Below are 23,805 nucleotides of genomic sequence, written 5' to 3' on the forward strand. Positions count from 1 at the left end.
GAAAGTTGACACAATAAAGTAGTTCTAACTATACAGTTTGTTTCCTATTCAAGTAGCCCTAAGCAGAGACTGATGAAAACCAAATTCGTCTGAAAGGGGTTGCCTAGCTTCCAAAAACTACGAGTTTCCTGAAATCTCAGCAAATGTTATTTCACCCAATCTTGATGATACTTGGAGGTAATGATCAGTACACCATTCCCACTTGACTCACCAAATTTCGTTCTTATAGCTTGAAGCATTCCTCTGCAGTAACAGTTTGAATTTTTAGGTTTCACTCTGTTTTCTCCTATATTGATAGATGAATTTGGAACTCTAAATCCAACACGGTTTGTGCTAGCTCCTTGAAACTTGACAAAATAAAGCAGTTCTAAGTTCTGTCTGTACTGTTTGTTTCCTATTCAAGTAGCCCTAAGCAGAGACTGATGAAAACCAAATTCGTCTGAAAGGGGTTGCCTAGCTTCCAAAAAACTACGAGTTTCCTGAAATCTCAGCAAATGTTATTTCACCCAATCTTGATGATACTTGGAAGTAATGATGAGTACACCATTCCCACTTGACTCACCAAATTTCGTTCTTATAGCTTGAAGCATTCCTCTGCAGTAACAGTTTGAATTTTTAGGTTTCACTCTGTTTTCTCCTATATTGATAGATGAATTTGGAACTCTAAATCCAACACGGTTTGTGCTAGCTCCTTGAAACTTGACAAAATAAAGCAGTTCCAAGTTCTGTCTGTACTGTTTGTTTCCTATTCAAGTAGCCCTAAGCAGAGACTGATGAAAACCAAATTCGTCTGAAAGGGGTTGCCTAGCTTCCAAAAAACTACGAGTTTCCTGAAATCTCAGCAAATGTTATTTCACCCAATCTTGATGATACTTGGAGGTAATGATCAGTACACCATTCCCACTTGACTCACCAAATTTCGTTCTTATAGCTTGAAGCATTCCTCTGCAGTAACAGTTTGAATTTTTAGGTTTCACTCTGTTTTCTCCTATATTGATAGATGAATTTGGAACTCTAAATCCAACACAGTTTGTGCTAGCTCCTTGAAAGTTGACACAATAAAGTAGTTCTAACTATACAGTTTGTTTCCTATTCAAGTAGCCCTAAGCAGAGACTGATGAAAACCAAATTCGTCTGAAAGGGGTTGCCTAGCTTCCAAAAAACTACGAGTTTCCTGAAATCTCAGCAAATGTTATTTCACCCAATCTTGATGATACTTGGAGGTAATGATGAGTACACCATTCCCACTTGACTCACCAAATTTCGTTCTTATAGCTTGAAGCATTCCTCTGCAGTAACAGTTTGAATTTTTAGGTTTCACTCTGTTTTCTCCTATATTGATAGATGAATTTGGAACTCTAAATCCAACACGGTTTGTGCTAGCTCCTTGAAACTTGACACAATAAAGCAGTTCTAAGTTCTGTCTGTACTGTTTGTTTCCTATTCAAGTAGCCCTAAGCAGAGACTGATGAAAACCAAATTCGTCTGAAAGGGGTTGCCTAGCTTCCAAAAAACTACGAGTTTCCTGAAATCTCAGCAAATGTTATTTCACCCAATCTTGATGATACTTGGAGGTAATGATGAGTACACCATTCCCACTTGACTCACCAAATTTCGTTCTTATAGCTTGAAGCATTCCTCTGCAGTAACAGTTTGAATTTTTAGGTTTCACTCTGTTTTCTCCTATATTGATAGATGAATTTGGAACTCTAAATCCAACACGGTTTGTGCTAGCTCCTTGAAACTTGACAAAATAAAGCAGTTCTAAGTTCTGTCTGTACTGTTTGTTTCCTATTCAAGTAGCCCTAAGCAGAGACTGATGAAAACCAAATTCGTCTGAAAGGGGTTGCCTAGCTTCCAAAAAACTACGAGTTTCCTGAAATCTCAGCAAATGTTATTTCACCCAATCTTGATGATACTTGGAGGTAATGATGAGTACACCATTCCCACTTGACTCACCAAATTTCGTTCTTATAGCTTGAAGCATTCCTCTGCAGTAAGAGTTTGAATTTTTAGGTTTCACTCTGTTTTCTCCTATATTGATAGATGAATTTGGAACTCTAAATCCAACACGGTTTGTGCTAGCTCCTTGAAACTTGACAAAATAAAGCAGTTCTAAGTTCTGTCTGTACTGTTTGTTTCCTATTCAAGTAGCCCTAAGCAGAGACTGATGAAAACCAAATTCGTCTGAAAGGGGTTGCCTAGCTTCCAAAAAACTACGAGTTTCCTGAAATCTCAGCAAATGTTATTTCACCCAATCTTGATGATACTTGGAGGTAATGATGAGTACACCATTCCCACTTGACTCACCAAATTTCGTTCTTATAGCTTGAAGCATTCCTCTGCAGTAACAGTTTGAATTTTTAGGTTTCACTCTGTTTTCTCCTATATTGATAGATGAATTTGGAACTCTAAATCCAACACGGTTTGTGCTAGCTCCTTGAAACTTGACAAAATAAAGCAGTTCTAAGTTCTGTCTGTACTGTTTGTTTTCTATTCAAGTAGCCCTAAGCAGAGACTGATGAAAACCAAATTCGTCTGAAAGGGGTTGCCTAGCTTCCAAAAAACTACGAGTTTCCTGAAATCTCAGCAAATGTTATTTCACCCAATCTTGATGATACTTGGAGGTAATGATCAGTACACCATTCCCACTTGACTCACCAAATTTCGTTCTTATAGCTTGAAGCATTCCTCTGCAGTAACAGTTTGAATTTTTAGGTTTCACTCTGTTTTCTCCTATATTGATAGATGAATTTGGAACTCTAAATCCAACACGGTTTGTGCTAGCTCCTTGAAACTTGACAAAATAAAGCAGTTCCAAGTTGTGTCTGTACTGTTTGTTTCCTATTCAAGTAGCCCTAAGCAGAGACTGATGAAAACCAAATTCGTCTGAAAGGGGTTGCCTAGCTTCCAAAAAACTACGAGTTTCCTGAAATCTCAGCAAATGTTATTTCACCCAATCTTGATGATACTTGGAGGTAATGATCAGTACACCATTCCCACTTGACTCACCAAATTTCGTTCTTATAGCTTGAAGCATTCCTCTGCAGTAACAGTTTGAATTTTTAGGTTTCACTCTGTTTTCTCCTATATTGATAGATGAATTTGGAACTCTAAATCCAACACGGTTTGTGCTAGCTCCTTGAAACTTGACAAAATAAAGCAGTTCTAAGTTCTGTCTGTACTGTTTGTTTCCTATTCAAGTAGCCCTAAGCAGAGACTGATGAAAACCAAATTCGTCTGAAAGGGGTTGCCTAGCTTCCAAAAAACTACGAGTTTCCTGAAATCTCAGCAAATGTTATTTCACCCAATCTTGATGATACTTGGAGGTAATGATGAGTACACCATTCCCACTTGACTCACCAAATTTCGTTCTTATAGCTTGAAGCATTCCTCTGCAGTAACAGTTTGAATTTTTAGGTTTCACTCTGTTTTCTCCTATATTGATAGATGAATTTGGAACTCTAAATCCAACACGGTTTGTGCTAGCTCCTTGAAACTTGACACAATAAAGCAGTTCTAAGTTCTGTCTGTACTGTTTGTTTCCTATTCAAGTAGCCCTAAGCAGAGACTGATGAAAACCAAATTCGTCTGAAAGGGGTTGCCTAGCTTCCAAAAAACTACGAGTTTCCTGAAATCTCAGCAAATGTTATTTCACCCAATCTTGATGATACTTGGAGGTAATGATGAGTACACCATTCCCACTTGACTCACCAAATTTCGTTCTTATAGCTTGAAGCATTCCTCTGCAGTAACAGTTTGAATTTTTAGGTTTCACTCTGTTTTCTCCTATATTGATAGATGAATTTGGAACTCTAAATCCAACACGGTTTGTGCTAGCTCCTTGAAACTTGACAAAATAAAGCAGTTCTAAGTTCTGTCTGTACTGTTTGTTTCCTATTCAAGTAGCCCTAAGCAGAGACTGATGAAAACCAAATTCGTCTGAAAGGGGTTGCCTAGCTTCCAAAAAACTACGAGTTTCCTGAAATCTCAGCAAATGTTATTTCACCCAATCTTGATGATACTTGGAGGTAATGATGAGTACACCATTCCCACTTGACTCACCAAATTTCGTTCTTATAGCTTGAAGCATTCCTCTGCAGTAACAGTTTGAATTTTTAGGTTTCACTCTGTTTTCTCCTATATTGATAGATGAATTTGGAACTCTAAATCCAACACGGTTTGTGCTAGCTCCTTGAAACTTGACACAATAAAGCAGTTCTAAGTTCTGTCTGTACTGTTTGTTTCCTATTCAAGTAGCCCTAAGCAGAGACTGATGAAAACCAAATTCGTCTGAAAGGGGTTGCCTAGCTTCCAAAAAACTACGAGTTTCCTGAAATCTCAGCAAATGTTATTTCACCCAATCTTGATGATACTTGGAGGTAATGATGAGTACACCATTCCCACTTGACTCACCAAATTTCGTTCTTATAGCTTGAAGCATTCCTCTGCAGTAACAGTTTGAATTTTTAGGTTTCACTCTGTTTTCTCCTATATTGATAGATGAATTTGGAACTCTAAATCCAACACGGTTTGTGCTAGCTCCTTGAAACTTGACAAAATAAAGCAGTTCTAAGTTCTGTCTGTACTGTTTGTTTCCTATTCAAGTAGCCCTAAGCAGAGACTGATGAAAACCAAATTCGTCTGAAAGGGGTTGCCTAGCTTCCAAAAAACTACGAGTTTCCTGAAATCTCAGCAAATGTTATTTCACCCAATCTTGATGATACTTGGAGGTAATGATGAGTACACCATTCCCACTTGACTCACCAAATTTTGTTCTTATAGCTTGAAGCATTCCTCTGCAGTAACAGTTTGAATTTTTAGGTTTCACTCTGTTTTCTCCTATATTGATAGATGAATTTGGAACTCTAAATCCAACACGGTTTGTGCTAGCTCCTTGAAACTTGACAAAATAAAGCAGTTCTAAGTTCTGTCTGTACTGTTTGTTTCCTATTCAAGTAGCCCTAAGCAGAGACTGATGAAAACCAAATTCGTCTGAAAGGGGTTGCCTAGCTTCCAAAAAACTACGAGTTTCCTGAAATCTCAGCAAATGTTATTTCACCCAATCTTGATGATACTTGGAGGTAATGATGAGTACACCATTCCCACTTGACTCACCAAATTTCGTTCTTATAGCTTGAAGCATTCCTCTGCAGTAACAGTTTGAATTTTTAGGTTTCACTCTGTTTTCTCCTATATTGATAGATGAATTTGGAACTCTAAATCCAACACGGTTTGTGCTAGCTCCTTGAAACTTGACACAATAAAGCAGTTCTAAGTTCTGTCTGTACTGTTTGTTTCCTATTCAAGTAGCCCTAAGCAGAGACTGATGAAAACCAAATTCGTCTGAAAGGGGTTGCCTAGCTTCCAAAAAACTACGAGTTTCCTGAAATCTCAGCAAATGTTATTTCACCCAATCTTGATGATACTTGGAGGTAATGATGAGTACACCATTCCCACTTGACTCACCAAATTTCGTTCTTATAGCTTGAAGCATTCCTCTGCAGTAACAGTTTGAATTTTTAGGTTTCACTCTGTTTTCTCCTATATTGATAGATGAATTTGGAACTCTAAATCCAACACGGTTTGTGCTAGCTCCTTGAAACTTGACAAAATAAAGCAGTTCTAAGTTCTGTCTGTACTGTTTGTTTCCTATTCAAGTAGCCCTAAGCAGAGACTGATGAAAACCAAATTCGTCTGAAAGGGGTTGCCTAGCTTCCAAAAAACTACGAGTTTCCTGAAATCTCAGCAAATGTTATTTCACCCAATCTTGATGATACTTGGAGGTAATGATGAGTACACCATTCCCACTTGACTCACCAAATTTCGTTCTTATAGCTTGAAGCATTCCTCTGCAGTAACAGTTTGAATTTTTAGGTTTCACTCTGTTTTCTCCTATATTGATAGATGAATTTGGAACTCTAAATCCAACACGGTTTGTGCTAGCTCCTTGAAACTTGACAAAATAAAGCAGTTCTAAGTTCTGTCTGTACTGTTTGTTTCCTATTCAAGTAGCCCTAAGCAGAGACTGATGAAAACCAAATTCGTCTGAAAGGGGTTGCCTAGCTTCCAAAAAACTACGAGTTTCCTGAAATCTCAGCAAATGTTATTTCACCCAATCTTGATGATACTTGGAGGTAATGATCAGTACACCATTCCCACTTGACTCACCAAATTTCGTTCTTATAGCTTGAAGCATTCCTCTGCAGTAACAGTTTGAATTTTTAGGTTTCACTCTGTTTTCTCCTATATTGATAGATGAATTTGGAACTCTAAATCCAACACAGTTTGTGCTAGCTCCTTGAAAGTAGACACAATAAAGTAGTTCTAACTATACAGTTTGTTTCCTATTCAAGTAGCCCTAAGCAGAGACTGATGAAAACCAAATTCGTCTGAAAGGGGTTGCCTAGCTTCCAAAAAACTACGAGTTTCCTGAAATCTCAGCAAATGTTATTTCACCCAATCTTGATGATACTTGGAGGTAATGATGAGTACACCATTCCCACTTGACTCACCAAATTTCGTTCTTATAGCTTGAAGCATTCCTCTGCAGTAACAGTTTGAATTTTTAGGTTTCACTCTGTTTTCTCCTATATTGATAGATGAATTTGGAACTCTAAATCCAACACGGTTTGTGCTAGCTCCTTGAAACTTGACAAAATAAAGCAGTTCTAAGTTCTGTCTGTACTGTTTGTTTCCTATTCAAGTAGCCCTAAGCAGAGACTGATGAAAACCAAATTCGTCTGAAAGGGGTTGCCTAGCTTCCAAAAAACTACGAGTTTCCTGAAATCTCAGCAAATGTTATTTCACCCAATCTTGATGATACTTGGAGGTAATGATGAGTACACCATTCCCACTTGACTCACCAAATTTCGTTCTTATAGCTTGAAGCATTCCTCTGCAGTAACAGTTTGAATTTTTAGGTTTCACTCTGTTTTCTCCTATATTGATAGATGAATTTGGAACTCTAAATCCAACACGGTTTGTGCTAGCTCCTTGAAACTTGACAAAATAAAGCAGTTCTAAGTTCTGTCTGTACTGTTTGTTTCCTATTCAAGTAGCCCTGAGCAGAGACTGATGAAAACCAAATTCGTCTGAAAGGGGTTGCCTAGCTTCCAAAAAACTACGAGTTTCCTGAAATCTCAGCAAATGTTATTTCACCCAATCTTGATGATACTTGGAGGTAATGATCAGTACACCATTCCCACTTGACTCACCAAATTTCGTTCTTATAGCTTGAAGCATTCCTCTGCAGTAACAGTTTGAATTTTTAGGTTTCACTCTGTTTTCTCCTATATTGATAGATGAATTTGGAACTCTAAATCCAACACAGTTTGTGCTAGCTCCTTGAAAGTAGACACAATAAAGTAGTTCTAACTATACAGTTTGTTTCCTATTCAAGTAGCCCTAAGCAGAGACTGATGAAAACCAAATTCGTCTGAAAGGGGTTGCCTAGCTTCCAAAAAACTACGAGTTTCCTGAAATCTCAGCAAATGTTATTTCACCCAATCTTGATGATACTTGGAGGTAATGATGAGTACACCATTCCCACTTGACTCACCAAATTTTGTTCTTATAGCTTGAAGCATTCCTCTGCAGTAACAGTTTGAATTTTTAGGTTTCACTCTGTTTTCTCCTATATTGATAGATGAATTTGGAACTCTAAATCCAACACGGTTTGTGCTAGCTCCTTGAAACTTGACAAAATAAAGCAGTTCTAAGTTCTGTCTGTACTGTTTGTTTCCTATTCAAGTAGCCCTAAGCAGAGACTGATGAAAACCAAATTCGTCTGAAAGGGGTTGCCTAGCTTCCAAAAAACTACGAGTTTCCTGAAATCTCAGCAAATGTTATTTCACCCAATCTTGATGATACTTGGAGGTAATGATCAGTACACCATTCCCACTTGACTCACCAAATTTCGTTCTTATAGCTTGAAGCATTCCTCTGCAGTAACAGTTTGAATTTTTAGGTTTCACTCTGTTTTCTCCTATATTGATAGATGAATTTGGAACTCTAAATCCAACACGGTTTGTGCTAGCTCCTTGAAACTTGACAAAATAAAGCAGTTCTAAGTTCTGTCTGTACTGTTTGTTTCCTATTCAAGTAGCCCTAAGCAGAGACTGATGAAAACCAAATTCGTCTGAAAGGGGTTGCCTAGCTTCCAAGAAACTACGAGTTTCCTGAAATCTCAGCAAATGTTATTTCACCCAATCTTGATGATACTTGGAGGTAATGATGAGTACACCATTCCCACTTGACTCACCAAATTTCGTTCTTATAGCTTGAAGCATTCCTCTGCAGTAACAGTTTGAATTTTTAGGTTTCACTCTGTTTTCTCCTATATTGATAGATGAATTTGGAACTCTAAATCCAACACGGTTTGTGCTAGCTCCTTGAAACTTGACAAAATAAAGCAGTTCTAAGTTCTGTCTGTACTGTTTGTTTCCTATTCAAGTAGCCCTAAGCAGAGACTGATGAAAACCAAATTCGTCTGAAAGGGGTTGCCTAGCTTCCAAAAAACTACGAGTTTCCTGAAATCTCAGCAAATGTTATTTCACCCAATCTTGATGATACTTGGAGGTAATGATGAGTACACCATTCCCACTTGACTCACCAAATTTCGTTCTTATAGCTTGAAGCATTCCTCTGCAGTAACAGTTTGAATTTTTAGGTTTCACTCTGTTTTCTCCTATATTGATAGATGAATTTGGAACTCTAAATCCAACACGGTTTGTGCTAGCTCCTTGAAACTTGACAAAATAAAGCAGTTCTAAGTTCTGTCTGTACTGTTTGTTTCCTATTCAAGTAGCCCTAAGCAGAGACTGATGAAAACCAAATTCGTCTGAAAGGGGTTGCCTAGCTTCCAAAAAACTACGAGTTTCCTGAAATCTCAGCAAATGTTATTTCACCCAATCTTGATGATACTTGGAGGTAATGATCAGTACACCATTCCCACTTGACTCACCAAATTTCGTTCTTATAGCTTGAAGCATTCCTCTGCAGTAACAGTTTGAATTTTTAGGTTTCACTCTGTTTTCTCCTATATTGATAGATGAATTTGGAACTCTAAATCCAACACGGTTTGTGCTAGCTCCTTGAAACTTGACAAAATAAAGCAGTTCTAAGTTCTGTCTGTACTGTTTGTTTCCTATTCAAGTAGCCCTAAGCAGAGACTGATGAAAACCAAATTCGTCTGAAAGGGGTTGCCTAGCTTCCAAGAAACTACGAGTTTCCTGAAATCTCAGCAAATGTTATTTCACCCAATCTTGATGATACTTGGAGGTAATGATGAGTACACCATTCCCACTTGACTCACCAAATTTCGTTCTTATAGCTTGAAGCATTCCTCTGCAGTAACAGTTTGAATTTTTAGGTTTCACTCTGTTTTCTCCTATATTGATAGATGAATTTGGAACTCTAAATCCAACACGGTTTGTGCTAGCTCCTTGAAACTTGACAAAATAAAGCAGTTCTAAGTTCTGTCTGTACTGTTTGTTTCCTATTCAAGTAGCCCTAAGCAGAGACTGATGAAAACCAAATTCGTCTGAAAGGGGTTGCCTAGCTTCCAAAAAACTACGAGTTTCCTGAAATCTCAGCAAATGTTATTTCACCCAATCTTGATGATACTTGGAGGTAATGATGAGTACACCATTCCCACTTGACTCACCAAATTTCGTTCTTATAGCTTGAAGCATTCCTCTGCAGTAACAGTTTGAATTTTTAGGTTTCACTCTGTTTTCTCCTATATTGATAGATGAATTTGGAACTCTAAATCCAACACGGTTTGTGCTAGCTCCTTGAAACTTGACAAAATAAAGCAGTTCTAAGTTCTGTCTGTACTGTTTGTTTCCTATTCAAGTAGCCCTAAGCAGAGACTGATGAAAACCAAATTCGTCTGAAAGGGGTTGCCTAGCTTCCAAAAAACTACGAGTTTCCTGAAATCTCAGCAAATGTTATTTCACCCAATCTTGATGATACTTGGAGGTAATGATCAGTACACCATTCCCACTTGACTCACCAAATTTCGTTCTTATAGCTTGAAGCATTCCTCTGCAGTAACAGTTTGAATTTTTAGGTTTCACTCTGTTTTCTCCTATATTGATAGATGAATTTGGAACTCTAAATCCAACACAGTTTGTGCTAGCTCCTTGAAAGTAGACACAATAAAGTAGTTCTAACTATACAGTTTGTTTCCTATTCAAGTAGCCCTAAGCAGAGACTGATGAAAACCAAATTCGTCTGAAAGGGGTTGCCTAGCTTCCAAAAAACTACGAGTTTCCTGAAATCTCAGCAAATGTTATTTCACCCAATCTTGATGATACTTGGAGGTAATGATGAGTACACCATTCCCACTTGACTCACCAAATTTCGTTCTTATAGCTTGAAGCATTCCTCTGCAGTAACAGTTTGAATTTTTAGGTTTCACTCTGTTTTCTCCTATATTGATAGATGAATTTGGAACTCTAAATCCAACACGGTTTGTGCTAGCTCCTTGAAACTTGACAAAATAAAGCAGTTCTAAGTTCTGTCTGTACTGTTTGTTTCCTATTCAAGTAGCCCTAAGCAGAGACTGATGAAAACCAAATTCGTCTGAAAGGGGTTGCCTAGCTTCCAAAAAACTACGAGTTTCCTGAAATCTCAGCAAATGTTATTTCACCCAATCTTGATGATACTTGGAGGTAATGATGAGTACACCATTCCCACTTGACTCACCAAATTTCGTTCTTATAGCTTGAAGCATTCCTCTGCAGTAACAGTTTGAATTTTTAGGTTTCACTCTGTTTTCTCCTATATTGATAGATGAATTTGGAACTCTAAATCCAACACGGTTTGTGCTAGCTCCTTGAAACTTGACAAAATAAAGCAGTTCTAAGTTCTGTCTGTACTGTTTGTTTCCTATTCAAGTAGCCCTAAGCAGAGACTGATGAAAACCAAATTCGTCTGAAAGGGGTTGCCTAGCTTCCAAAAAACTACGAGTTTCCTGAAATCTCAGCAAATGTTATTTCACCCAATCTTGATGATACTTGGAGGTAATGATGAGTACACCATTCCCACTTGACTCACCAAATTTCGTTCTTATAGCTTGAAGCATTCCTCTGCAGTAACAGTTTGAATTTTTAGGTTTCACTCTGTTTTCTCCTATATTGATAGATGAATTTGGAACTCTAAATCCAACACGGTTTGTGCTAGCTCCTTGAAACTTGACAAAATAAAGCAGTTCTAAGTTCTGTCTGTACTGTTTGTTTCCTATTCAAGTAGCCCTAAGCAGAGACTGATGAAAACCAAATTCGTCTGAAAGGGGTTGCCTAGCTTCCAAAAAACTACGAGTTTCCTGAAATCTCAGCAAATGTTATTTCACCCAATCTTGATGATACTTGGAGGTAATGATCAGTACACCATTCCCACTTGACTCACCAAATTTCGTTCTTATAGCTTGAAGCATTCCTCTGCAGTAACAGTTTGAATTTTTAGGTTTCACTCTGTTTTCTCCTATATTGATAGATGAATTTGGAACTCTAAATCCAACACGGTTTGTGCTAGCTCCTTGAAACTTGACAAAATAAAGCAGTTCTAAGTTCTGTCTGTACTGTTTGTTTCCTATTCAAGTAGCCCTAAGCAGAGACTGATGAAAACCAAATTCGTCTGAAAGGGGTTGCCTAGCTTCCAAAAAACTACGAGTTTCCTGAAATCTCAGCAAATGTTATTTCACCCAATCTTGATGATACTTGGAGGTAATGATCAGTACACCATTCCCACTTGACTCACCAAATTTCGTTCTTATAGCTTGAAGCATTCCTCTGCAGTAACAGTTTGAATTTTTAGGTTTCACTCTGTTTTCTCCTATATTGATAGATGAATTTGGAACTCTAAATCCAACACAGTTTGTGCTAGCTCCTTGAAAGTAGACACAATAAAGTAGTTCTAACTATACAGTTTGTTTCCTATTCAAGTAGCCCTAAGCAGAGACTGATGAAAACCAAATTCGTCTGAAAGGGGTTGCCTAGCTTCCAAAAAACTACGAGTTTCCTGAAATCTCAGCAAATGTTATTTCACCCAATCTTGATGATACTTGGAGGTAATGATGAGTACACCATTCCCACTTGACTCACCAAATTTCGTTCTTATAGCTTGAAGCATTCCTCTGCAGTAACAGTTTGAATTTTTAGGTTTCACTCTGTTTTCTCCTATATTGATAGATGAATTTGGAACTCTAAATCCAACACGGTTTGTGCTAGCTCCTTGAAACTTGACAAAATAAAGCAGTTCTAAGTTCTGTCTGTACTGTTTGTTTCCTATTCAAGTAGCCCTAAGCAGAGACTGATGAAAACCAAATTCGTCTGAAAGGGGTTGCCTAGCTTCCAAAAAACTACGAGTTTCCTGAAATCTCAGCAAATGTTATTTCACCCAATCTTGATGATACTTGGAGGTAATGATGAGTACACCATTCCCACTTGACTCACCAAATTTCGTTCTTATAGCTTGAAGCATTCCTCTGCAGTAACAGTTTGAATTTTTAGGTTTCACTCTGTTTTCTCCTATATTGATAGATGAATTTGGAACTCTAAATCCAACACGGTTTGTGCTAGCTCCTTGAAACTTGACAAAATAAAGCAGTTCTAAGTTCTGTCTGTACTGTTTGTTTCCTATTCAAGTAGCCCTAAGCAGAGACTGATGAAAACCAAATTCGTCTGAAAGGGGTTGCCTAGCTTCCAAAAAACTACGAGTTTCCTGAAATCTCAGCAAATGTTATTTCACCCAATCTTGATGATACTTGGAGGTAATGATGAGTACACCATTCCCACTTGACTCACCAAATTTCGTTCTTATAGCTTGAAGCATTCCTCTGCAGTAACAGTTTGAATTTTTAGGTTTCACTCTGTTTTCTCCTATATTGATAGATGAATTTGGAACTCTAAATCCAACACGGTTTGTGCTAGCTCCTTGAAACTTGACAAAATAAAGCAGTTCTAAGTTCTGTCTGTACTGTTTGTTTCCTATTCAAGTAGCCCTAAGCAGAGACTGATGAAAACCAAATTCGTCTGAAAGGGGTTGCCTAGCTTCCAAAAAACTACGAGTTTCCTGAAATCTCAGCAAATGTTATTTCACCCAATCTTGATGATACTTGGAGGTAATGATCAGTACACCATTCCCACTTGACTCACCAAATTTCGTTCTTATAGCTTGAAGCATTCCTCTGCAGTAACAGTTTGAATTTTTAGGTTTCACTCTGTTTTCTCCTATATTGATAGATGAATTTGGAACTCTAAATCCAACATGGTTTGTGCTAGCTCCTTGAAACTTGACAAAATAAAGCAGTTCTAAGTTCTGTCTGTACTGTTTGTTTCCTATTCAAGTAGCCCTAAGCAGAGACTGATGAAAACCAAATTCGTCTGAAAGGGGTTGCCTAGCTTCCAAAAAACTACGAGTTTCCTGAAATCTCAGCAAATGTTATTTCACCCAATCTTGATGATACTTGGAGGTAATGATCAGTACACCATTCCCACTTGACTCACCAAATTTCGTTCTTATAGCTTGAAGCATTCCTCTGCAGTAACAGTTTGAATTTTTAGGTTTCACTCTGTTTTCTCCTATATTGATAGATGAATTTGGAACTCTAAATCCAACACAGTTTGTGCTAGCTCCTTGAAAGTAGACACAATAAAGTAGTTCTAACTATACAGTTTGTTTCCTATTCAAGTAGCCCTAAGCAGAGACTGATGAAAACCAAATTCGTCTGAAAGGGGTTGCCTAGCTTCCAAAAAACTACGAGTTTCCTGAAATCTCAGCAAATGTTATTTCACCCAATCTTGATGATACTTGGAGGTAATGATGAGTACACCATTCCCACTTGACTCACCAAATTTCGTTCTTATAGCTTGAAGCATTCCTCTGCAGTAACAGTTTGAATTTTTAGGTTTCACTCTGTTTTCTCCTATATTGATAGATGAATTTGGAACTCTAAATCCAACACGGTTTGTGCTAGCTCCTTGAAACTTGACAAAATAAAGCAGTTCTAAGTTCTGTCTGTACTGTTTGTTTCCTATTCAAGTAGCCCTAAGCAGAGACTGATGAAAACCAAATTCGTCTGAAAGGGGTTGCCTAGCTTCCAAAAAACTACGAGTTTCCTGAAATCTCAGCAAATGTTATTTCACCCAATCTTGATGATACTTGGAGGTAATGATGAGTACACCATTCCCACTTGACTCACCAAATTTCGTTCTTATAGCTTGAAGCATTCCTCTGCAGTAACAGTTTGAATTTTTAGGTTTCACTCTGTTTTCTCCTATATTGATAGATGAATTTGGAACTCTAAATCCAACACGGTTTGTGCTAGCTCCTTGAAACTTGACAAAATAAAGCAGTTCTAAGTTCTGTCTGTACTGTTTGTTTCCTATTCAAGTAGCCCTAAGCAGAGACTGATGAAAACCAAATTCGTCTGAAAGGGGTTGCCTAGCTTCCAAAAAACTATGAGTTTCCTGAAATCTCAGCAAATGTTATTTCACCCAATCTTGATGATACTTGGAGGTAATGATGAGTACACCATTCCCACTTGACTCACCAAATTTCGTTCTTATAGCTTGAAGCATTCCTCTGCAGTAACAGTTTGAATTTTTAGGTTTCACTCTGTTTTCTCCTATATTGATAGATGAATTTGGAACTCTAAATCCAACACGGTTTGTGCTAGCTCCTTGAAACTTGACAAAATAAAGCAGTTCTAAGTTCTGTCTGTACTGTTTGTTTCCTATTCAAGTAGCCCTAAGCAGAGACTGATGAAAACCAAATTCGTCTGAAAGGGGTTGCCTAGCTTCCAAAAAACTACGAGTTTCCTGAAATCTCAGCAAATGTTATTTCACCCAATCTTGATGATACTTGGAGGTAATGATCAGTACACCATTCCCACTTGACTCACCAAATTTCGTTCTTATAGCTTGAAGCATTCCTCTGCAGTAACAGTTTGAATTTTTAGGTTTCACTCTGTTTTCTCCTATATTGATAGATGAATTTGGAACTCTAAATCCAACACGGTTTGTGCTAGCTCCTTGAAACTTGACAAAATAAAGCAGTTCTAAGTTCTGTCTGTACTGTTTGTTTCCTATTCAAGTAGCCCTAAGCAGAGACTGATGAAAACCAAATTCGTCTGAAAGGGGTTGCCTAGCTTCCAAAAAACTACGAGTTTCCTGAAATCTCAGCAAATGTTATTTCACCCAATCTTGATGATACTTGGAGGTAATGATCAGTACACCATTCCCACTTGACTCACCAAATTTCGTTCTTATAGCTTGAAGCATTCCTCTGCAGTAACAGTTTGAATTTTTAGGTTTCACTCTGTTTTCTCCTATATTGATAGATGAATTTGGAACTCTAAATCCAACACAGTTTGTGCTAGCTCCTTGAAAGTTGACACAATAAAGTAGTTCTAACTATACAGTTTGTTTCCTATTCAAGTAGCCCTAAGCAGAGACTGATGAAAACCAAATTCGTCTGAAAGGGGTTGCCTAGCTTCCAAAAAACTACGAGTTTCCTGAAATCTCAGCAAATGTTATTTCACCCAATCTTGATGATACTTGGAGGTAATGATGAGTACACCATTCCCACTTGACTCACCAAATTTCGTTCTTATAGCTTGAAGCATTCCTCTGCAGTAACAGTTTGAATTTTTAGGTTTCACTCTGTTTTCTCCTATATTGATAGATGAATTTGGAACTCTAAATCCAACACGGTTTGTGCTAGCTCCTTGAAACTTGACAAAATAAAGCAGTTCTAAGTTCTGTCTGTACTGTTTGTTTCCTATTCAAGTAGCCCTAAGCAGAGACTGATGAAAACCAAATTCGTCTGAAAGGGGTTGCCTAGCTTCCAAAAAACTACGAGTTTCCTGAAATCTCAGCAAATGTTATTTCACCCAATCTTGATGATACTTGGAGGTAATGATGAGTACACCATTCCCACTTGACTCACCAAATTTCGTTCTTATAGCTTGAAGCATTCCTCTGCAGTAACAGTTTGAATTTTTAGGTTTCACTCTGTTTTCTTCTATATTGATAGATGAATTTGGAACTCTAAATCCAACACGGTTTGTGCTAGCTCCTTGAAACTTGACAAAATAAAGCAGTTCTAAGTTCTGTCTGTACTGTTTGTTTCCTATTCAAGTAGCCCTAAGCAGAGACTGATGAAAACCAAATTCGTCTGAAAGGGGTTGCCTAGCTTCCAAAAAACTACGAGTTTCCTGAAATCTCAGCAAATGTTATTTCACCCAATCTTGATGATACTTGGAGGTAATGATGAGTACACCATTCCCACTTGACTCACCAAATTTCGTTCTTATAGCTTGAAGCATTCCTCTGCAGTAACAGTTTGAATTTTTAGGTTTCACTCTGTTTTCTCCTATATTGATAGATGAATTTGGAACTCTAAATCCAACACGGTTTGTGCTAGCTCCTTGAAACTTGACAAAATAAAGCAGTTCTAAGTTCTGTCTGTACTGTTTGTTTCCTATTCAAGTAGCCCTAAGCAGAGACTGATGAAAACCAAATTCGTCTGAAAGGGGTTGCCTAGCTTCCAAAAAACTACGAGTTTCCTGAAATCTCAGCAAATGTTATTTCACCCAATCTTGATGATACTTGGAGGTAATGATCAGTACACCATTCCCACTTGACTCACCAAATTTCGTTCTTATAGCTTGAAGCATTCCTCTGCAGTAACAGTTTGAATTTTTAGGTTTCACTCTGTTTTCTCCTATATTGATAGATGAATTTGGAACTCTAAATCCAACACGGTTTGTGCTAGCTCCTTGAAACTTGACAAAATAAAGCAGTTCTAAGTTCTGTCTGTACTGTTTGTTTCCTATTCAAGTAGCCCTAAGCAGAGACTGATGAAAACCAAATTCGTCTGAAAGGGGTTGCCTAGCTTCCAAAAAACTACGAGTTTCCTGAAATCTCAGCAAATGTTATTTCACCCAATCTTGATGATACTTGGAGGTAATGATGAGTACACCATTCCCACTTGACTCACCAAATTTCGTTCTTATAGCTTGAAGCATTCCTCTGCAGTAACAGTTTGAATTTTTAGGTTTCACTCTGTTTTCTCCTATATTGATAGATGAATTTGGAACTCTAAATCCAACACGGTTTGTGCTAGCTCCTTGAAACTTGACAAAATAAAGCAGTTCTAAGTTCTGTCTGTACTGTTTGTTTCCTATTCAAGTAGCCCTAAGCAGAGACTGATGAAAACCAAATTCGTCTGAAAGGGGTTGCCTAGCTTCCAAAAAACTACGAGTTTCCTGAAATCTCAGCAAATGTTATTTCACCCAATCTTGATGATACTTGGAGGTAATGATCAGTACACCATTCCCACTTGACTCACCAAATTTCGTTCTTATAGCTTGAAGCATTCCTCTGCAGTAACAGTTTGAATTTTTAGGTTTCACTCTGTTTTCTCCTATATTGATAGATGAATTTGGAACTCTAAATCCAACACAGTTTGTGCTAGCTCCTTGAAAGTTGACACAATAAAGTAGTTCTAACTATACAGTTTGTTTCCTATTCAAGTAGCCCTAAGCAGAGACTGATGAAAACCAAATTCGTCTGAAAGGGGTTGCCTAGCTTCCAAAAAACTACGAGTTTCCTGAAATCTCAGCAAATGTTATTTCACCCAATCTTGATGATACTTGGAGGTAATGATGAGTACACCATTCCCACTTGACTCACCAAATTTCGTTCTTATAGCTTGAAGCATTCCTCTGCAGTAACAGTTTGAATTTTTAGGTTTCACTCTGTTTTCTCCTATATTGATAGATGAATTTGGAACTCTAAATCCAACACGGTTTGTGCTAGCTCCTTGAAACTTGACAAAATAAAGCAGTTCTAAGTTGTGTCTGTACTGTTTGTTTCCTATTCAAGTAGCCCTAAGCAGAGACTGATGAAAACCAAATTCGTCTGAAAGGGGTTGCCTAGCTTCCAAAAAACTACGAGTTTCCTGAAATCTCAGGAAATGTTATTTCACCCAATCTTGATGATACTTGGAGGTAATGATGAGTACACCATTCCCACTTGACTCACCAAATTTCGTTCTTATAGCTTGAAGCATTCCTCTGCAGTAACAGTTTGAATTTTTAGGTTTCACTCTGTTTTCTCCTATATTGATAGATGAATTTGGAACTCTAAATCCAACACGGTTTGTGCTAGCTCCTTGAAACTTGACAAAATAAAGCAGTTCTAAGTTCTGTCTGTACTGTTTGTTTCCTATTCAAGTAGCCCTAAGCAGAGACTGATGAAAACCAAATTCGTCTGAAAGGGGTTGCCTAGCTTCCAAAAAACTACGAGTTTCCTGAAATCTCAGCAAATGTTATTTCACCCAATCTTGATGATACTTGGAGGTAATGATGAGTACACCATTCCCACTTGACTCACCAAATTTCGTTCTTATAGCTTGAAGCATTCCTCTGCAGTAACAGTTTGCATTTTTAGGTTTCACTCTGTTTTCTCCTATATTGATAGATGAATTTGGAACTCTAAATCCAACACGGTTTGTGCTAGCTCCTTGAAACTTGACAAAATAAAGCAGTTCTAAGTTCTGTCTGTACTGTTTGTTTCCTATTCAAGTAGCCCTAAGCAGAGACTGATGAAAACCAAATTCGTCTGAAAGGGGTTGCCTAGCTTCCAAAAAACTACGAGTTTCCTGAAATCTCAGCAAATGTTATTTCACCCAATCTTGATGATACTTGGAGGTAATGATCAGTACACCATTCCCACTTGACTCACCAAATTTCGTTCTTATAGCTTGAAGCATTCCTCTGCAGTAACAGTTTGAATTTTTAGGTTTCACTCTGTTTTCTCCTATATTGATAGATGAATTTGGAACTCTAAATCCAACACGGTTTGTGCTAGCTCCTTGAAACTTGACAAAATAAAGCAGTTCCAAGTTGTGTCTGTACTGTTTGTTTCCTATTCAAGTAGCCCTAAGCAGAGACTGATGAAAACCAAATTCGTCTGAAAGGGGTTGCCTAGCTTCCAAAAAACTACGAGTTTCCTGAAATCTCAGCAAATGTTATTTCACCCAATCTTGATGATACTTGGAGGTAATGATCAGTACACCATTCCCACTTGACTCACCAAATTTCGTTCTTATAGCTTGAAGCATTCCTCTGCAGTAACAGTTTGAATTTTTAGGTTTCACTCTGTTTTCTCCTATATTGATAGATGAATTTGGAACTCTAAATCCAACACGGTTTGTGCTAGCTCCTTGAAACTTGACAAAATAAAGCAGTTCTAAGTTGTGTCTGTACTGTTTGTTTCCTATTCAAGTAGCCCTAAGCAGAGACTGATGAAAACCAAATTCGTCTGAAAGGGGTTGCCTAGCTTCCAAAAAACTACGAGTTTCCTGAAATCTCAGCAAATGTTATTTCACCCAATCTTGATGATACTTGGAGGTAATGATCAGTACACCATTCCCACTTGACTCACCAAATTTCGTTCTTATAGCTTGAAGCATTCCTCTGCAGTAACAGTTTGAATTTTTAGGTTTCACTCTGTTTTCTCCTATATTGATAGATGAATTTGGAACTCTAAATCCAACACAGTTTGTGCTAGCTCCTTGAAAGTTGACACAATAAAGTAGTTCTAACTATACAGTTTGTCTCCTATTCAAGTAGCCCTAAGCAGAGACTGATGAAAACCAAATTCGTCTGAAAGGGGTTGCCTAGCTTCCAAAAAACTACGAGTTTCCTGAAATCTCAGCAAATGTTATTTCACCCAATCTTGATGATACTTGGAGGTAATGATGAGTACACCATTCCCACTTGACTCACCAAATTTCGTTCTTATAGCTTGAAGCATTCCTCTGCAGTAACAGTTTGAATTTTTAGGTTTCACTCTGTTTTCTCCTATATTGATAGATGAATTTGGAACTCTAAATCCAACACGGTTTGTGCTAGCTCCTTGAAACTTGACAAAATAAAGCAGTTCTAAGTTCTGTCTGTACTGTTTGTTTCCTATTCAAGTAGCCCTAAGCAGAGACTGATGAAAACCAAATTCGTCTGAAAGGGGTTGCCTAGCTTCCAAAAAACTACGAGTTTCCTGAAATCTCAGCAAATGTTATTTCACCCAATCTTGATGATACTTGGAGGTAATGATCAGTACACCATTCCCACTTGACTCACCAAATTTCGTTCTTATAGCTTGAAGCATTCCTCTGCAGTAACAGTTTGAATTTTTAGGTTTCACTCTGTTTTCTCCTATATTGATAGATGAATTTGGAACTCTAAATCCAACACAGTTTGTGCTAGCTCCTTGAAAGTTGACACAATAAAGTAGTTCTAACTATACAGTTTGTTTCCTATTCAAGTAGCCCTAAGCAGAGACTGATGAAAACCAAATTCGTCTGAAAGGGGTTGCCTAGCTTCCAAAAAACTACGAGTTTCCTGAAATCTCAGCAAATGTTATTTCACCCAATCTTGATGATACTTGGAGGTAATGATGAGTACACCATTCCCACTTGACTCACCAAATTTCGTTCTTATAGCTTGAAGCATTCCTCTGCAGTAACAGTTTGAATTTTTAGGTTTCACTCTGTTTTCTCCTATATTGATAGATGAATTTGGAACTCTAAATCCAACACGGTTTGTGCTAGCTCCTTGAAACTTGACAAAATAAAGCAGTTCTAAGTTCTGTCTGTACTGTTTGTTTCCTATTCAAGTAGCCCTAAGCAGAGACTGATGAAAACCAAATTCGTCTGAAAGGGGTTGCCTAGCTTCCAAAAAACTACGAGTTTCCTGAAATCTCAGGAAATGTTATTTCACCCAATCTTGATGATACTTGGAGGTAATGATGAGTACACCATTCCCACTTGACTCACCAAATTTCGTTCTTATAGCTTGAAGCATTCCTCTGCAGTAACAGTTTGAATTTTTAGGTTTCACTCTGTTTTCTCCTATATTGATAGATGAATTTGGAACTCTAAATCCAACACGGTTTGTGCTAGCTCCTTGAAACTTGACAAAATAAAGCAGTTCTAAGTTCTGTCTGTACTGTTTGTTTCCTATTCAAGTAGCCCTAAGCAGAGACTGATGAAAACCAAATTCGTCTGAAAGGGGTTGCCTAGCTTCCAAAAAACTACGAGTTTCCTGAAATCTCAGCAAATGTTATTTCACCCAATCTTGATGATACTTGGAGGTAATGATGAGTACACCATTCCCACTTGACTCACCAAATTTCGTTCTTATAGCTTGAAGCATTCCTCTGCAGTAACAGTTTGAATTTTTAGGTTTCACTCTGTTTTCTCCTATATTGATAGATGAATTTGGAACTCTAAATCCAACACGGTTTGTGCTAGCTCCTTGAAACTTGACAAAATAAAGCAGTTCTAAGTTCTGTCTGTACTGTTTGTTTCCTATTCAAGTAGCCCTAAGCAGAGACTGATGAAAACCAAATTCGTCTGAAAGGGGTTGCCTAGCTTCCAAAAAACTACGAGTTTCCTGAAATCTCAGCAAATGTTATTTCACCCAATCTTGATGATACTTGGAGGTAATGATCAGTACACCATTCCCACTTGACTCACCAAATTTCGTTCTTATAGCTTGAAGCATTCCTCTGCAGTAACAGTTTGAATTTTTAGGTTTCACTCTGTTTTCTCCTATATTGATAGATGAATTTGGAACTCTAAATCCAACACGGTTTGTGCTAGCTCCTTGAAACTTGACAAAATAAAGCAGTTCCAAGTTGTGTCTGTACTGTTTGTTTCCTATTCAAGTAGCCCTAAGCAGAGACTGATGAAAACCAAATTCGTCTGAAAGGGGTTGCCTAGCTTCCAAAAAACTACGAGTTTCCTGAAATCTCAGCAAATGTTATTTCACCCAATCTTGATGATACTTGGAGGTAATGATCAGTACACCATTCCCACTTGACTCACCAAATTTCGTTCTTATAGCTTGAAGCATTCCTCTGCAGTAACAGTTTGAATTTTTAGGTTTCACTCTGTTTTCTCCTATATTGATAGATGAATTTGGAACTCTAAATCCAACACGGTTTGTGCTAGCTCCTTGAAACTTGACAAAATAAAGCAGTTCTAAGTTGTGTCTGTACTGTTTGTTTCCTATTCAAGTAGCCCTAAGCAGAGACTGATGAAAACCAAATTCGTCTGAAAGGGGTTGCCTAGCTTCCAAAAAACTACGAGTTTCCTGAAATCTCAGCAAATGTTATTTCACCCAATCTTGATGATACTTGGAGGTAATGATCAGTACACCATTCCCACTTGACTCACCAAATTTCGTTCTTATAGCTTGAAGCATTCCTCTGCAGTAACAGTTTGAATTTTTAGGTTTCACTCTGTTTTCTCCTATATTGATAGATGAATTTGGAACTCTAAATCCAACACAGTTTGTGCTAGCTCCTTGAAAGTTGACACAATAAAGTAGTTCTAACTATACAGTTTGTTTCCTATTCAAGTAGCCCTAAGCAGAGACTGATGAAAACCAAATTCGTCTGAAAGGGGTTGCCTAGCTTCCAAAAAACTACGAGTTTCCTGAAATCTCAGCAAATGTTATTTCACCCAATCTTGATGATACTTGGAGGTAATGATGAGTACACCATTCCCACTTGACTCACCAAATTTCGTTCTTATAGCTTGAAGCATTCCTCTGCAGTAACAGTTTGAATTTTTAGGTTTCACTCTGTTTTCTCCTATATTGATAGATGAATTTGGAACTCTAAATCCAACACGGTTTGTGCTAGCTCCTTGAAACTTGACACAATAAAGCAGTTCTAAGTTCTGTCTGTACTGTTTGTTTCCTATTCAAGTAGCCCTAAGCAGAGACTGATGAAAACCAAATTCGTCTGAAAGGGGTTGCCTAGCTTCCAAAAAACTACGAGTTTCCTGAAATCTCAGCAAATGTTATTTCACCCAATCTTGATGATACTTGGAGGTAATGATGAGTACACCATTCCCACTTGACTCACCAAATTTCGTTCTTATAGCTTGAAGCATTCCTCTGCAGTAACAGTTTGAATTTTTAGGTTTCACTCTGTTTTCTCCTATATTGATAGATGAATTTGGAACTCTAAATCCAACACGGTTTGTGCTAGCTCCTTGAAACTTGACAAAATAAAGCAGTTCTAAGTTCTGTCTGTACTGTTTGTTTCCTATTCAAGTAGCCCTAAGCAGAGACTGATGAAAACCAAATTCGTCTGAAAGGGGTTGCCTAGCTTCCAAAAAACTACGAGTTTCCTGAAATCTCAGCAAATGTTATTTCACCCAATCTTGATGATACTTGGAGGTAATGATGAGTACACCATTCCCACTTGACTCACCAAATTTCGTTCTTATAGCTTGAAGCATTCCTCTGCAGTAAGAGTTTGAATTTTTAGGTTTCACTCTGTTTTCTCCTATATTGATAGATGAATTTGGAACTCTAAATCCAACACGGTTTGTGCTAGCTCCTTGAAACTTGACAAAATAAAGCAGTTCTAAGTTCTGTCTGTACTGTTTGTTTCCTATTCAAGTAGCCCTAAGCAGAGACTGATGAAAACCAAATTCGTCTGAAAGGGGTTGCCTAGCTTCCAAAAAACTACGAGTTTCCTGAAATCTCAGCAAATGTTATTTCACCCAATCTTGATGATACTTGGAGGTAATGATGAGTACACCATTCCCACTTGACTCACCAAATTTCGTTCTTATAGCTTGAAGCATTCCTCTGCAGTAACAGTTTGAATTTTTAGGTTTCACTCTGTTTTCTCCTATATTGATAGATGAATTTGGAACTCTAAATCCAACACGGTTTGTGCTAGCTCCTTGAAACTTGACAAAATAAAGCAG

The sequence above is a fragment of the Spermophilus citellus genome, assembly GCF_964194105.1.
Source record: "Spermophilus citellus genome assembly, chromosome: 18".
NCBI classification, from domain to species: Eukaryota; Metazoa; Chordata; class Mammalia; order Rodentia; family Sciuridae; genus Spermophilus; species Spermophilus citellus.